General features: G+C 38.5%; 1 long non-coding RNA gene across 1 annotated transcript; it reads left to right on the top strand.

Annotated features, from left to right (window-relative positions):
* The first annotated feature begins 1,403 nt into the window (after positions 1-1,403).
* LOC129137344 (uncharacterized) lies at positions 1,404-12,952 on the top strand. Its single transcript, XR_008539813.1, has 3 exons — positions 1,404-1,672; positions 7,760-7,858; positions 10,377-12,952. It is a non-coding gene; the product is annotated as an uncharacterized LOC129137344 (long non-coding RNA).
* The last annotated feature ends 589 nt before the right edge of the window (positions 12,953-13,541 follow it).

Genomic DNA, 13,541 nt, shown 5'->3' on the forward strand with positions numbered 1-13,541 from the left:
AAGTTCAGCTCTCAATATCTGAACATACATATAGATGAGCCTGTAAGTGGGGTGAGAGGTGAAGCTACATGTGAGAAATACAAGCTTGGTATGAGAACCAGTGAAGTCAATCACATAAAAAACATGTGTAAGTTATATTGCACAATATAAATCTAAGATGCCTTTAGATTAACAGAATAATGATTAACTGTGACTTGCCAATTTATTAGCTTTTAATTGCCCTAAGCATAATGAACATAGGAAGTACTTGGATAATTATAAACCTGCCTATATTGTGGTATAGTTGGATGAGCATAGGGTTGCAGTCAGGCAAGCCTGAGTTAACACTGCAGTCTTATTCTCATAGCTCTGTGACATTGGACAATGTCCTTTACCTCTGTGCAATGTGAATAATAATTTCCATTTCCAGAGTTGTTTTAATGGTGAGAGATAATGTATCTAAAGCAGCTAGCTTAGTGCCTGACACATAGATACTCAATACTCAGTAGCAACAGTGGCAGCAGCAACTGCTGTTATTATAGTCCTTACTCCAAGAAATTTCCCTCATTAAAAAAGAGAATGAAGTCCTTTGGAAATAAAACAGAGTCAGTGTACCTTCTAAAGGGGCCTGAGGCAGGAGTGACAATGATGTGAGCACAGCAGAAAGACTGAGGTCTAGATTCTGCTGGTTCAGTGAGGCCTGGCAGATGCTATGGATGAGGCATGAGGACAGACACTTCTTCAGGATCATTTTGGCTCTCTGCATTATAGGACACCCAGGAAAGACTTTCCCTCAGGGGCTTTTTTTTTTTAATGCATGCACAGTATTGAACTCAATAGCTGATATTCTCTGCCCGCATCACTGGCTACTACCCAAAGAGAAATAGGAATCAAGTTTTCCTCTTGGCTTTATCACAGAAGGAAGCCACTGAGTATTTACTTATGTCCCTGGCTTAGATTCATCATTGGCCTGGCTCTAAGTTTTTAGATAAGCTACTAAACTGCTCTAAGTGTCAGTTTAGTAATGAGGGAACTGCCTCATTATTAAAATGGTCCTAGTGATGGAATCTTATATACAAGGTCACTCAGTACCATTCAACTCCATCCTCATGAGAGGTGAAGCCAGCTGGATTTCCTGGGTCAAGTGAGGACCTGGAGAACTTTTCTGTGTCTAGCTAAAGGATTGTAAATGCACCAATCAGCACTCTGTCAAAACGCACCAATCAGAACTCCTTGTATAGCTAAAGGATTGTAAATGAACCAATCAGCAATCTGCAAAATGGACCAATCAGCACTCTATAAAATGGACCAATCAGCACTCTGTAAAATGGACCAATCAGCAGGATGTGGGTGGGGTCAAATAAGGGAATAAAAGCTGGCCACCCCCCAAGCCAGCAGCAGCAACTAGCTTGGGTCCCCTTCCATGCTGTGGAGGCTTTGTTCTTTCGCTCTTCACGATAAATCTTGCTGCTGCTCACTCTTTGGGTCTGTGCCGCCTTTAAGAGCTGTAACACTCACCGTGAAGGTCTGTGGCTTCATTCTTGAAGTCAGCGAGACCACGAACCCACTGGAAGGAACCAACTCCAGACACACTCTATCAAGTGCCTGAAACAGGGCCATGGCAAGTTAAAAGTTTAAGCTTCTGCTTTAATCCCTGCCTGGAAGAGCTCATCCATGACCAGGTGGAACTGAGGTAGTGTCCTTAGTGTTATCATGGTACTTTAATTTTCGTGATGTACTGTATCATCGTCATCAAGTAATACCATATTTTCTCCCCCTCCTTAATACTAAAACATAGGCTGGTGCTTTTAATCCAGTTATTAAGCCATTGTTAACAACTAGACCTTTACACTCATTCATACAAGATTAAATGGTTTTATACAAAACAAAATTACATGCTTTCTTTATCATCATTTGTTAAATGTGTTCCATGTGGCCATAATTGAACTGTGCTACATACGTTATCTCATTTAACCCCTAAAATAATTTATAGGGTGTCTTAATTCATTCAGGCTGTCATAACATAATATCATTTACTGGGTGGCTTATAAATGACAGACATGTATTGCTCACAATTCTGGAGAATGGGAAGCTCAATATCAAGGTGCTGGCAGATTCGGTTTCTGGTAAGGGCTTGCTTGCTCCCTGGTTCATAGCTAGCACCTTCTGGATGTGTCCTTATAAGGTGGAAGGGGCTAGCTCACTCTATGGAGTCTTTTTTTTTTTTTTTTTTAAACAGGGTCTCACTATATTGCCCAGGCAGGTCTCAAACTGCTGGACTCAAGCCATCCTCCCCACTCTGCCTCCCCAAGAGCTGAGATTACAGATATGAGCCATGCCACTGCGCGCCTGGCTGGAGTCTTCTTTTTTTTTTTGAGACAGAGTCTCGCTCTTTCACCAGGCTGGAGTGCAGTGGCATGCTCTCAGCTCACTGCAACCTCTGCCTCCCAGGTTCAAGCGATTCTCGTGCCTCAGCCTCCCGAGTAGCTGGGATTACAGGCATGCACCACCACACCCAGCTAATTTGTGTATTTTTAGTAGAGACAGGGTTTCACCATGTTGGCCAGGATGGTCTGAATCTCCTAACCTCGTGATCTGCCCACTTTGGCCTCCCAAAGTGCTGGGATTATAGGCTGGAGTGCAGTGGGGTGATCTCAGCTCACGGCACCCTCTGCCTCCCAGGTTCAAGTTTCTCGTGCCTCAGCCTCCTGAGTAGCTGGGATTACAGGCACACACCAGCACACCCAGCTAATTTGTGTATTTTTAGTAGAGACAGGGTTTCACCATGTTGGCCAGGATGATCTCGATCTCCTGACCTTGTGATCTGCCTGCCTCGGGCTCCCAAAGTGCTGGGACTACAGGCGAGAGCCACCGCGCCCGGCCTGGAGTCTCTTTTATAAGGGGACAAATTCAACTCATGAAGGCAGAGCCCTCAAGATCTAATTTCCTCCTTAAGGCTCTACTTTCTAATACTATCACGTTGGGGATTTGGTTTTAGCATATGAACTTTGAGGAAAGGCATGAAATAAGTGTTATTATTATCCCCATTTGATTGATGAGGAAGCTGAGGCTTATTTTAGTGAATAATCTGCCCCATGTTTTAGAGCAAACATACAAGATGCTGGAGTATGGACCATGCTTTCTGGTTGTAATGTTGATTTATAATTCTTTATACACTACCGTCATCTAAAATCATGTGACTAAGCCTCAGTAACTTAAAATCATTAGGACATTTTCATGTCACATAACTTGCGATTGGTTTGCCATCATTCCAATGTACAATGATGAGGTTATTTGTTTCTTTATTTCCCATAAAATGCCTTTATCACTGAGAAAAATTCTGTTCTTATTGGAGTCAGCAATAACAATTGTAAACACATCTTCTCATAAGTGTCTGTATATAATATGCTCCTGAATTGTTTTAATTTATAGTAAGACTGGAGGAATATTATGCACATCAGTCTTATAAATAATGTGACATGAATAACAGCTGCGTTTAGTGCCAAAGCAATTATTTTCTTCCCAAGTAATCATTCATTTTTTAGTGGAAACTGAAAATTTGCATCCAACATTGTCTCCTTACATAATTAGGGTGAGTCTCCTTTACTCTCTTGCCTTGATGTTTAATACACGAAAATAATTAGTTTTTCTTAGGGAAGTGTCAAGATCTACTGACACTTTTTATTTTTGCCTAGGGTAAGGAGCAAGATTATGTTTATGGTAACAGTGACATTAGTACCTATTTTGTATCATCATTGTGGGTTGCTTTAAAGAGTTGATATACTTTGGGAGGCCGAGGCGGGCGGATCACAAGGTCAGGAGATCGAGACAATCCTGGCTAACACAGTGAAACCCCGTCTCTACTAAAAATACAAAAAATTAGCCGGGCACAGTGGTGGGCGCCTGCAGTCCCAGCTACTCGGGAGGCTGAGGCAGGAGAATGGCATGAACCCCGGGAGGCGAAGCTTGCAGTGAGCCGAGATCGCGCCACTGCACTCCAGCTTGGGTGACAGAGCAAGACTCTGTCTCAAAAAAAAAGAGTTGATACAATGACTCTCAAGTGCCTGGTACTGTGGTTGGCTTATTCATGTATTGCCTCATCCTACAATTACTTGTAGAAAACATTCTATATGCTGCACCCTGTGCTATATCTTAGGTACACAATGGGGAATATAACAAAATCGACAGACCTGAACCCTGAGTTCAAAAAGGTTTTGTTTTGGGTAAGATACAAACAATAAAAAATGCAAATTTCAGTAACTTATATAAAATATAGAAACCTATGAAAGAGAATAGCTTAATGATCAGGGACTATGGGAATTTCACTTTCTAGTAGGGCTCTGAAGTAGTAGTCATTCAGGCCAGTAAGGGCAAAGGTGTGATCCTGGAAGAGGCAAAAGACTGTGTGATTCTTTGGATCTGGAAACTACTTGATGTTTTTGAGGAACTGAAAGAAAGCCGGTGTAGACTGAACTTAGTAAGCAAAAATGAATTTCAGGTCATGGGAAGGTCATAGAATTTGATGGAAAACAATGAAATTTCACAGTTAAGGAACTTTGGGCCACCTGGCTATTAAGTAATCATTTGATCCCAGGTTTCTGTGATTGCAAATTTCAGTTTGTTTATTACAGTTCTTGGAATTGAACCATTCAATAAAATAATGATGATACTAAGAATGTTGATAATACAGCTACACTGATGGATGTAGTGCTTCTATGTGTCAAGCACTCTTCCAATCACGTTTCAGGCACTAAAAATCTTAATCCTCACAGAAAACCTATGAATTATTTTAATCTTTGCATGAAACTTAAGGTTATCCCCATTGTGCAAATGTATGTAAGTTAAATAACTTGTCCATATCGTATAGCTTTTAAGGGATAAACTTGAATTTGAATTCAAGTTCAAACTCAAACTTGAATTTAAACTCAAGGTTATATGGCTCTTTAGAGATTGGACAGTTAATCCTCCTCTTAATGCCAGCTTAAAGTTTTTTTTTTTTTTTTTGGAGCAATTTAAAAGTTACTAAGAAGTTTTAATATCAATACAGTTTTTAAAAAACTGTTTGAGAGGAAGTGGTTAATGTGATTGTACTACAACCCCTGAAACTTCTGTGTGTAATACCTACCACCAAGATTTTCTCTTATATTACCTCAACACAACCATCAAAATCAGAAAATTGAAATTAAAGCCTTTTTTCTTACCCAAGACTATGTCTTCGCAGTAAAATAATCCAGTTCAGAATCTCACATTGCATTTAGTTGCCATGTCTATTTAGTGTCTTTCAATCTGCAGAATTGTCAATGTTTGGCTTGACTTTCATGACCTTGCCACTTTTGAAGACATAGGTCAGTTATTTCATAGAATCTCCCTTAATTTGGGTTTATCTTATATTTTCTCATGATTAGATTCATGTTACACAGCATTTTGGGCAGGAATATGACAGAAACATTGCTGTGTTCATCTCATTGCCTCTTAGCAGGTGATGTGCAATTTCAATTTGTCCCAATTTTGAATATAATAACATTGATTACTTGATTAAGGTGATGCCTGCGAGGCTTCTTTGCAGTGTCTGAGCTCCAACATCCTGCACTGGGCTTCCACTATCACCCACAACCTCCCTGCACAAACTCTTTCTCCTTGACTTCCTGTGACAAGCCATTGCTGCCACTCTGTCTCTTTTCCCCAAATGCTTGTGCCCTACTCCCCTCCTTATGGGTACCCCTTACTCCCCCATCAGGTTCTGGCCTTCCTATGCAGTTGCCTACTTGAGTCTCATCTAATGGCTATTGAAAGAATTACAAAGGAAGGAGAAAAGAAAAGAAGGGAAAAAGAAAGGGAAGTATAGACAGAGAAAGAAAGAAAATAAGGAAGGAAGGTCAAAGGATAACTTTTAATTTAAACCAAAGACATAGAGAAAAATACTGAAATCAATTGTTTTCATCTGGGAAAAAGGCTCAGAGTGATGCTAGCTGAAATAATGTTGAACACATTGTTCTTTCTCATTGCACTCTACAGAAATGATTGCCTTTGCCCAAGACACCACCGACAAAAACAACAGCAAAAAGCATTGCAATTTGAACTTAATTTTTTTCAATAAAATATGATTAGAGTATTCTCAGAGTATAGTCAAAGCATACCCGTTATTAGCAAAAGGGCCAACTATATACGCAAATACATTGTAGCTTCTCTGGTGCTAAGATCCCTGAGTCTGTCTCTTTTTATCTGCTATTCAGCTGTTTAATCACTGCTCTCAGGAACTTAGGTGTTTTCCTGGTGGGAAGAGGCTGTCATTAATCATTATTTATCCAGGTTATTTTTTCAATTTATTCTGAGCAATATAAATATAAAACTGGACAACACAAGTCTGCTCTTTCTCACTTTTATACCATGATGCTTTTAACATCTGTCCTTTCCATGAAGGCAACCTAACATAATAGTTACAAGAACTAGTATGGGGTCAAATTCAAGATCGGCTACTTATGACTTGAATTTGGCCATGTGATTTAACTTACTTAAGCTTCACGCCATTTATTTCTAAATGAGTCTAACTCTATAATAGCAATTATTGTTGGGAGAACTGCCAACAATATGCCCCGGATAAAGTGCTTAGCACGGGTCATGGACCACAAAGTACAGACTTAAATGCATCAAATGTGTCTCCCATACTTGGAAATCCTTTCCTTTTGAGAACCCCTCTCCTTTGTACTCAGTAGTACTTTATTTATTTCTCTTTCATAACACAAGTTGTTTCTTATTTGTGATTATATAGAGGTCATCTCCACTTGGCTGAGATCTGCTTGTGGTCAGGAATCATTACTCATCTCTATATCCTCACCACTTAACAAAGTTATTTGTAACATAAAAAGTGGCCAATGTGTTTGTGGATTGAAGGATGGAAAATGAGAGAATTGTGAGTTGATTAGATGAATGGATAAAAGTGTGAAAGAATGAATGGATGAAATTATAAGTACAACAACTAATAAGCAATTGTAACAAAGCCTGGAATAAAGGATTCAATATTTATGGAACATCAATTAACTGGCTATTTCATGTACATTATCACATTAATACATCATCATGTTATTATGTTATAGAAGAGAAATGTAAGGTGTAGGAAAGTAAAAACAAAAACTTAGCTCACACTTCTGTCTCTATGCATTAAGTCTGAAATTCAAGTCCAACTCTGTCTGAATTTAAGGTTCCCATTTTTTTCCCACAGCTCCATGCCAGTGATATACGGATACTGAGTTAGAAAGTACACGGGAGTATTATCTTCCTAATCTCTTAGTATTAGGCCGGGCACGGTGGCTCATGCCTGTAATCCCAGCACTTTGGGAGGCCCAGATAGGTGGATCATCTGAGGTAAGGGGTTCGAGACTAGCCTGTCCAACATGGTGAAACCCCATCTCTACTAAAAATACAAAAAAATTAGCCAGGCGTGGTGGTGGGCACTTGTAATTCCAGCTACTCGAGAAGCTGAGGCAGGAGAATCACTTGAACCCGGGAGGTGGAGGTTTCAGTGAGCCGAGATTGCGCCACAGCACTCCAACCTGGGTGAGAGTGAGACTCTATCTCCAAAAAAAAAAAAAAAAAAAAAAGTGAATTTGAAATAATTATCCTCTTTGCACAACAGCCAGAAGATGAAATACTTCTCAACCTGGGTATGCACAGTGACTATATTTTTAAAAAAATAGGGTTTCAAACAAACTTAACTTTAAATATTTACAAATTTTTCTGGAGCAAATGATGTCACCTCAAATATCACTTCCTGTCATTGCAGCATGAAACCAAAGGAACCCAAGACTCCAGCCTTCACTGTGGGCTGAAGCGCAACATTTACTTGATATTAAACAAAAAAATTTGGGTGGAATAGAAACAGGTAAGAAATAGAAGAAATGTCAAGTGATTTTAGCCAAATTAAAAGATTTCAACTAAATACAGAAAACCTTTTTAGTGAGAATAGGATTCTTTAAATTAACTCAACATCTTCCTTGTTGAATATATTCTTTTCCACCAAACATGTTTTTGCTGTGTTAGATGATGTTTAATCAGGGATTCCAGAGAGGAGACTTATTAATAGAGCATGTAATTGAGCTATTTAGATTTATCAGGTGGGCATTCTAATTTTTAAAAATTTTTTCAACAAATGCCAAATAATACTGTGTATAAATATTAGAGATGGAAGAGTCAAGATATATAAAGAGAGATCTATATCTCCATGTACTTATCCTGTCCTACGTTTACTTCAAATACACAGAAATATCCAAGTTTAAAAGGATAGTCTCTGCATAGGTATTGTGGCGTGTCTTTTCCCTTCAAAAGGGTGTTCTATTTTCTCTTTCACTAATGGATTTACAGGTCTAAAAACAATAGTCCATATGGTCAGAAGCCATAATTTAAAAATGCCTCAATGATTTCATTACAAAGACATTCTTTAATAAACTCCAAACTTCCTTGCTTGGAATTTTACCAAAATGATTTGACAAGTATTCTTCCTGCTTTGATATGGCAGATAGTGAACTTCATCTATTTAATGCAAGATTGAAATATTTGAAATGAAAAGTTTGCTGAGCATTTACAAATACAATCAAGCCTGTGGTGTTCTCTAGAGGAGATGTATTATTTTTAATGCTCTATTTCTGTATTAAATTGAATATTGTAAAAGATGGAGAACCTATAAAGATTTTTGAAGGATAACTCAGAGATTGTGTAGACAAAAAATTTATGCAGATCACCACTAAAACATTATATATAATTTCTTGCAAAAGTTCATGCTTTTGAATAGGATGATCTAAACTAAAATGTGAACAAAGTGGAGCTTACAATAGAGGAGTGGTTATGAAATGCTTAAAAGGGAAAAAATATATATTTTTCCCATTCATTGTGAATGTTTTTAGGATATGACTCTACTCTAGTATTCTAGAATGTAGTTTTAGGTATTTGGGAGCAAAAGTCAGTGATATAGCTTTCGTGCCTTTTGGTATCTCCTAGTCTGTGGAGATGAAGCATCTAGAAAAATAAGTAAATAATTGCAGAAATGTGAGGCATATTGGCATAGCAGCGTGAAAGAGATGCCAGGAGAGGACTGAGCAGATAGCTCTTTATGGGCTGAAGGAGTCAGTGATGATTCTCTAAAATGACTGGCATTTTATTTTGTTCGTGAAAGATGAGTGGAAATTGAGTGGGAATTGGCCAGATGGATACAGTGAGGCATATTCTGAAACAAGAAAGCACAAGAAAACACACAAATGTGCACTTGGGACTACAAATTGTTCCTTATGGCTCTAATGGTTCTGTAGGACTCAAAGGCTGAGATACCAAGGCTCATGTTGCGGCATGACGGTTGATGCTGGGTTGAGATCAAACCCTAAGCCATGAAGGGGAATGCACAGAAGCACATCTTATTTCTTATTTGCTGTCATTTTGAAGCCTCTTCAAATTACACACACACACACACACACATATATATATACACGTATAAGTTTAAATATAAATTTATATAAATATAGATTTTATATACTGTATATTTAGAAATAATTTCCAAATATCTGTGTATATATATTCGCATGTAATAGTCCCCCCTTACCTGTGGTTTCAGTTATCCACGGTCAATGGTGGTCCAAAAATGGTGAGTCCAATACAATAAGACATTTTGAAAGAGAAAGAGACTATATTCATATAACTTTTATTACAGTATACTGTTAAAAAATGTTCTGTTTTATTATTAGTTATTGTTGTTAATCACTTACTGTGCCTAATTTATAAATTAAACTTAATCCTAGGTAAGTATCGAAAGTAACATAGTATATATAGGGTTTGGTGCTATCTGTAACTTCAAGGGGTCTTAAAACATCCCCCACATACAAGGGTGAACTACTGTATACACATAATGCATATATACATATATGAATATAAATATAAAATACAAGTTTCAAGCTACAATTTTATCAGTTGGTACATGCATGCAAAAGAGTGCACTGATAATTGTCTTCCTACATTTTGTTTGTTTGTTTGTTTTTGTTGTTTTGAGATGGAGTCTCACTCTGTTGCCCAGGCTGGAGTGCAGTGGTGCGATCTCGGCTCACTGCAAACTCCACCTCCTGGGTTCATGCCATTCTTCTGCCTCAGCCTCCTGAGTAGCTGGGACTACAGGCGCCCACCACCGCGCCTGGCTAATTTTTTGTATTTTTAGTAGAGACGGGGTTTCACCGTGTTAGCCAGGATGGTCTCGATCTCCTGACCTCGTGATCTGCCCGCCTTGGCCTCCCAAAGTGCTGGGATTACAGGTGTGAGCCTCTGCACCTGGCCCCTGCTTTTAAAAATATTTTCTGATAATATTCACATTTGGTTCCTCTTGACCGATATTCTTTTTACTTTTCTTCTTGTTTTTTTTTTAGATGGAGTCTCTCTCTTGTTGTCCAGGCTGGAATGCAATGGTGCGATCTCAGCTACCGCAACTGCCGCCTCCCGTGTTCAAGTGATTCTCCTGCCTCAGCCTCCCGAGTAGCTGGGATTACAGGTATGCACCACCGCATCTGGCTAATTTTGTATTTTCAGTAGAGACAGGGTTTCTCCATGTTGGTCAGACTGGTCTCAAACTCCCAACTTGAGGTGATCTGCCCGCCTCGGCCTCCCAAAGTTTTGGGATTATAGGCATGAGTCACCGCGCCCGGCCTATTCTTTTTTATTTTGTTTTGCACAGCACTGAAAATGTGGATGAATGATAAAAGCTTTTCTTGTACCCTTCCTTATTATTTTTAGTCCTGATAAGGAGTGATCCTAACAGGATTAGGAAATTCAAGACACCCCTGTTTATGACCTGATTAGGAGCATAGTTCAGTCTTCAGTATTTTCAACTCCATGTCATACCGTAATAATTAAGGTCACTTGCGTTCCGATGATTATCAACCCCAAGAAGACCTCCCTGAGAACCTAAGGTACCATTTAACTTTTGGGAGGAGTGTGCTCGTCGGAGTGTTTCTCTTGGCCCATTTCCCAGCCCACATGGCCTTTCCTAGGAATAGCATCCCTGATGTGCTCTGTAGGCAATTTCTGAAATGCCTATGAATATGTGCATTTTGTCAAAGAGCCTAAATAAATAAAAATAGCTTTGTATAGCAAAAAACATGCATTGTCTCAATCCTTTTATTTATTGGATGAGAATGAGCACATCAAACACCACTTAACTCTCTAAAACACTGGCTCAATTGCAATTACCGTTCCTCTTTTTTTATCTAGGTTGTATTTTGTGCCACTCATATTCTGTATTTGAAAGATATCTGTAGTTTCCCTAAGCAGGTTATTAGGTTTTCAATGATGAGATAAGGCAGTTTGGATTTTTAAAAAGCAAAGAGCCTCTTCAGGAAAGACTCTCTCATCCCTTTCCTATGAAGGTAACCATTTGTTGGAAACAGTAAGCCAGGTGCATCAACAACAACACCATTATCACGGCAGCATAACTAAACCTTAGAGAATTTGTTCAGAAAAGCTTCCGAAATGTAGATCGTTTAAAGCCAATAATTTAAACCTCTGACACACTGTCTCACTGGCCTCAACATGCAGGGTCATCTGATTACACCTACTCATAAATGGCCAAATTAATCTCAATCTCTTTAAAAGTTATTATGCCTGCAGAACTCAAGAATGCATGGTTAGTTTAGTGTCACTTTTGGAAGGTTCTATTTCTCTGGTAGTAACTGATAAAGAAGGAGTTTTCTCAAAGTCAGTCACTCAAAATAAAGAACTTAAATCCATGTTAACATACCTCTGGGAAGCAGATCTACATTAACCTAGTCTATGACTTCTCTGACAATAATAAGGTTTAAGAGAGTGCTCAGCCACTGGTGATTTCTGCAAGTGATACAATGAGGGGACAGAGATAATAAGGCAAGAATAAAATGGGACCTGGGATTAAGGGATCTTCCACTCAGCCATGTGCAGAAAGTTGAAAATTAATGCGGCATTGTTTAGCAAGCAGCTGTCAAGTTACTGTAATTTGCAAAATGTTTTTTTTAAGTCGTCGCCTTCACTGAAGGCATATTAGAAATGGCTTCATTTCTGAGGGATGACAAAATTAATCCTATTTTGAGTTTCATTTGAAGAAAATGACACTTTAAGCTTGTTTTGCATTTGTCAAATAAGCCAATGAGTTCAACATTTACTGAGTACCTCTGAATAGAAGACACAGTATTAGATATTAGAGTTCTAAAGATGAATTAAGAACAATAACTTTCATCAAGATATGTAATATTTGTTGGGAGTTACAGACAGAGCAGAACATTGTAATTCTCTGTGCCTGTAAATATAAGAGTTGAGATAAGCAAAGGGTGGTAGGGGAGGATGTAGGTGAATCTAATGGGTGGCCTCAAAGTTATAGGGCAAAGGCCTGAGGACAGAGGTAAGACAAACCCAGAGGAACTGGCACGGTGCTAAGAGATGGGTCTTTTGAGATTAGCCTGGAGAGATGGGTCTTTCAGGGCCTTTATTTAAAGTATTCAGTGGCAGTCCATGTCTGTATAGAAACATCTCACTGTATTGTAATAATACAGTAACGTATATTAAGTACAACTTAATTACATGTGCATGAGCAAGAGTACTGTGTTTTCATCTTCCAGCATTTAGCAGTGTGTAATATCTTGCATTCACAAATTAAATATTTGAATAAATGAACCAAAAAACCACAAAATAGTCATGCCTAAATAAAGCTTAACAGAACAGTATTAGTACCACAATTTCCAAGCTCAAAAGGAGCATGAGCTCAGGGCTATTATCATGATACAAAATAGCAATCCAGAAGTTAGGACAATAACAACCAGTTCAGGGAATAGGAATCTAAGATGTGCAAGGAGAAACTGTCTAGGATATTGTCCATAAACAGTGTTGGAATGCCTAAAAATAAGTCATAAGTGGTGATTTGTGATGGTGTACAGGCAGTTGGTAAGCTTAACAGTGTAGAAGTTGCTCAGATGGGATGAAAAACAAAAAAAAAGAAAAGAAAAGAAAGGAAAGAAAAGAAAAAAAATAAAGAAAAAATGACCTTCATCCTGTGGCACCTACTTTCATGCCAAGGCATGACTGATTCACAATCACTTTAAATTTCCACAAGCCCTTCCCTATATTGCTCTGCTGATAAAAAACCTTCCAATAATAAAAACTGCACTGCACCCCCAGATAGAAATGCCATGAAGTTTATTTTGATAAATTGAACTCATTCCACCTCTGGGGGGTCTGCTATGGACAGAGCATACATCAGATGATTACCTGAGTTTCTGCTCATTGGAGACTTCCCATTCTGCAGTTGGTCAGAGGCTGATCAGCTGCTGCAGTTTCACTTTGATTTATTATATTTTATTTTTTCTACAGCCAAAGAACACAGCATTCAAGCAAAAGTGTCATCACTTGATAATAAATATGCTTATGCCATCTAAGCCACTCACTCAGCAGAAGGATATTTGCAGAAAAGAAGATTCTTTAGAAAAAGTTTATCTCATTCTCATAGATTTTCAAGATTGGCGGTTCCCATTCGGCTATGTGTTTGGCTTATAATTTTATTGTCTTCGGTG

This window comes from Pan troglodytes, chromosome 18 (genome assembly GCF_028858775.2).
Source record: "Pan troglodytes isolate AG18354 chromosome 18, NHGRI_mPanTro3-v2.0_pri, whole genome shotgun sequence".
In the NCBI taxonomy this organism is placed as follows: Eukaryota; Metazoa; Chordata; class Mammalia; order Primates; family Hominidae; genus Pan; species Pan troglodytes.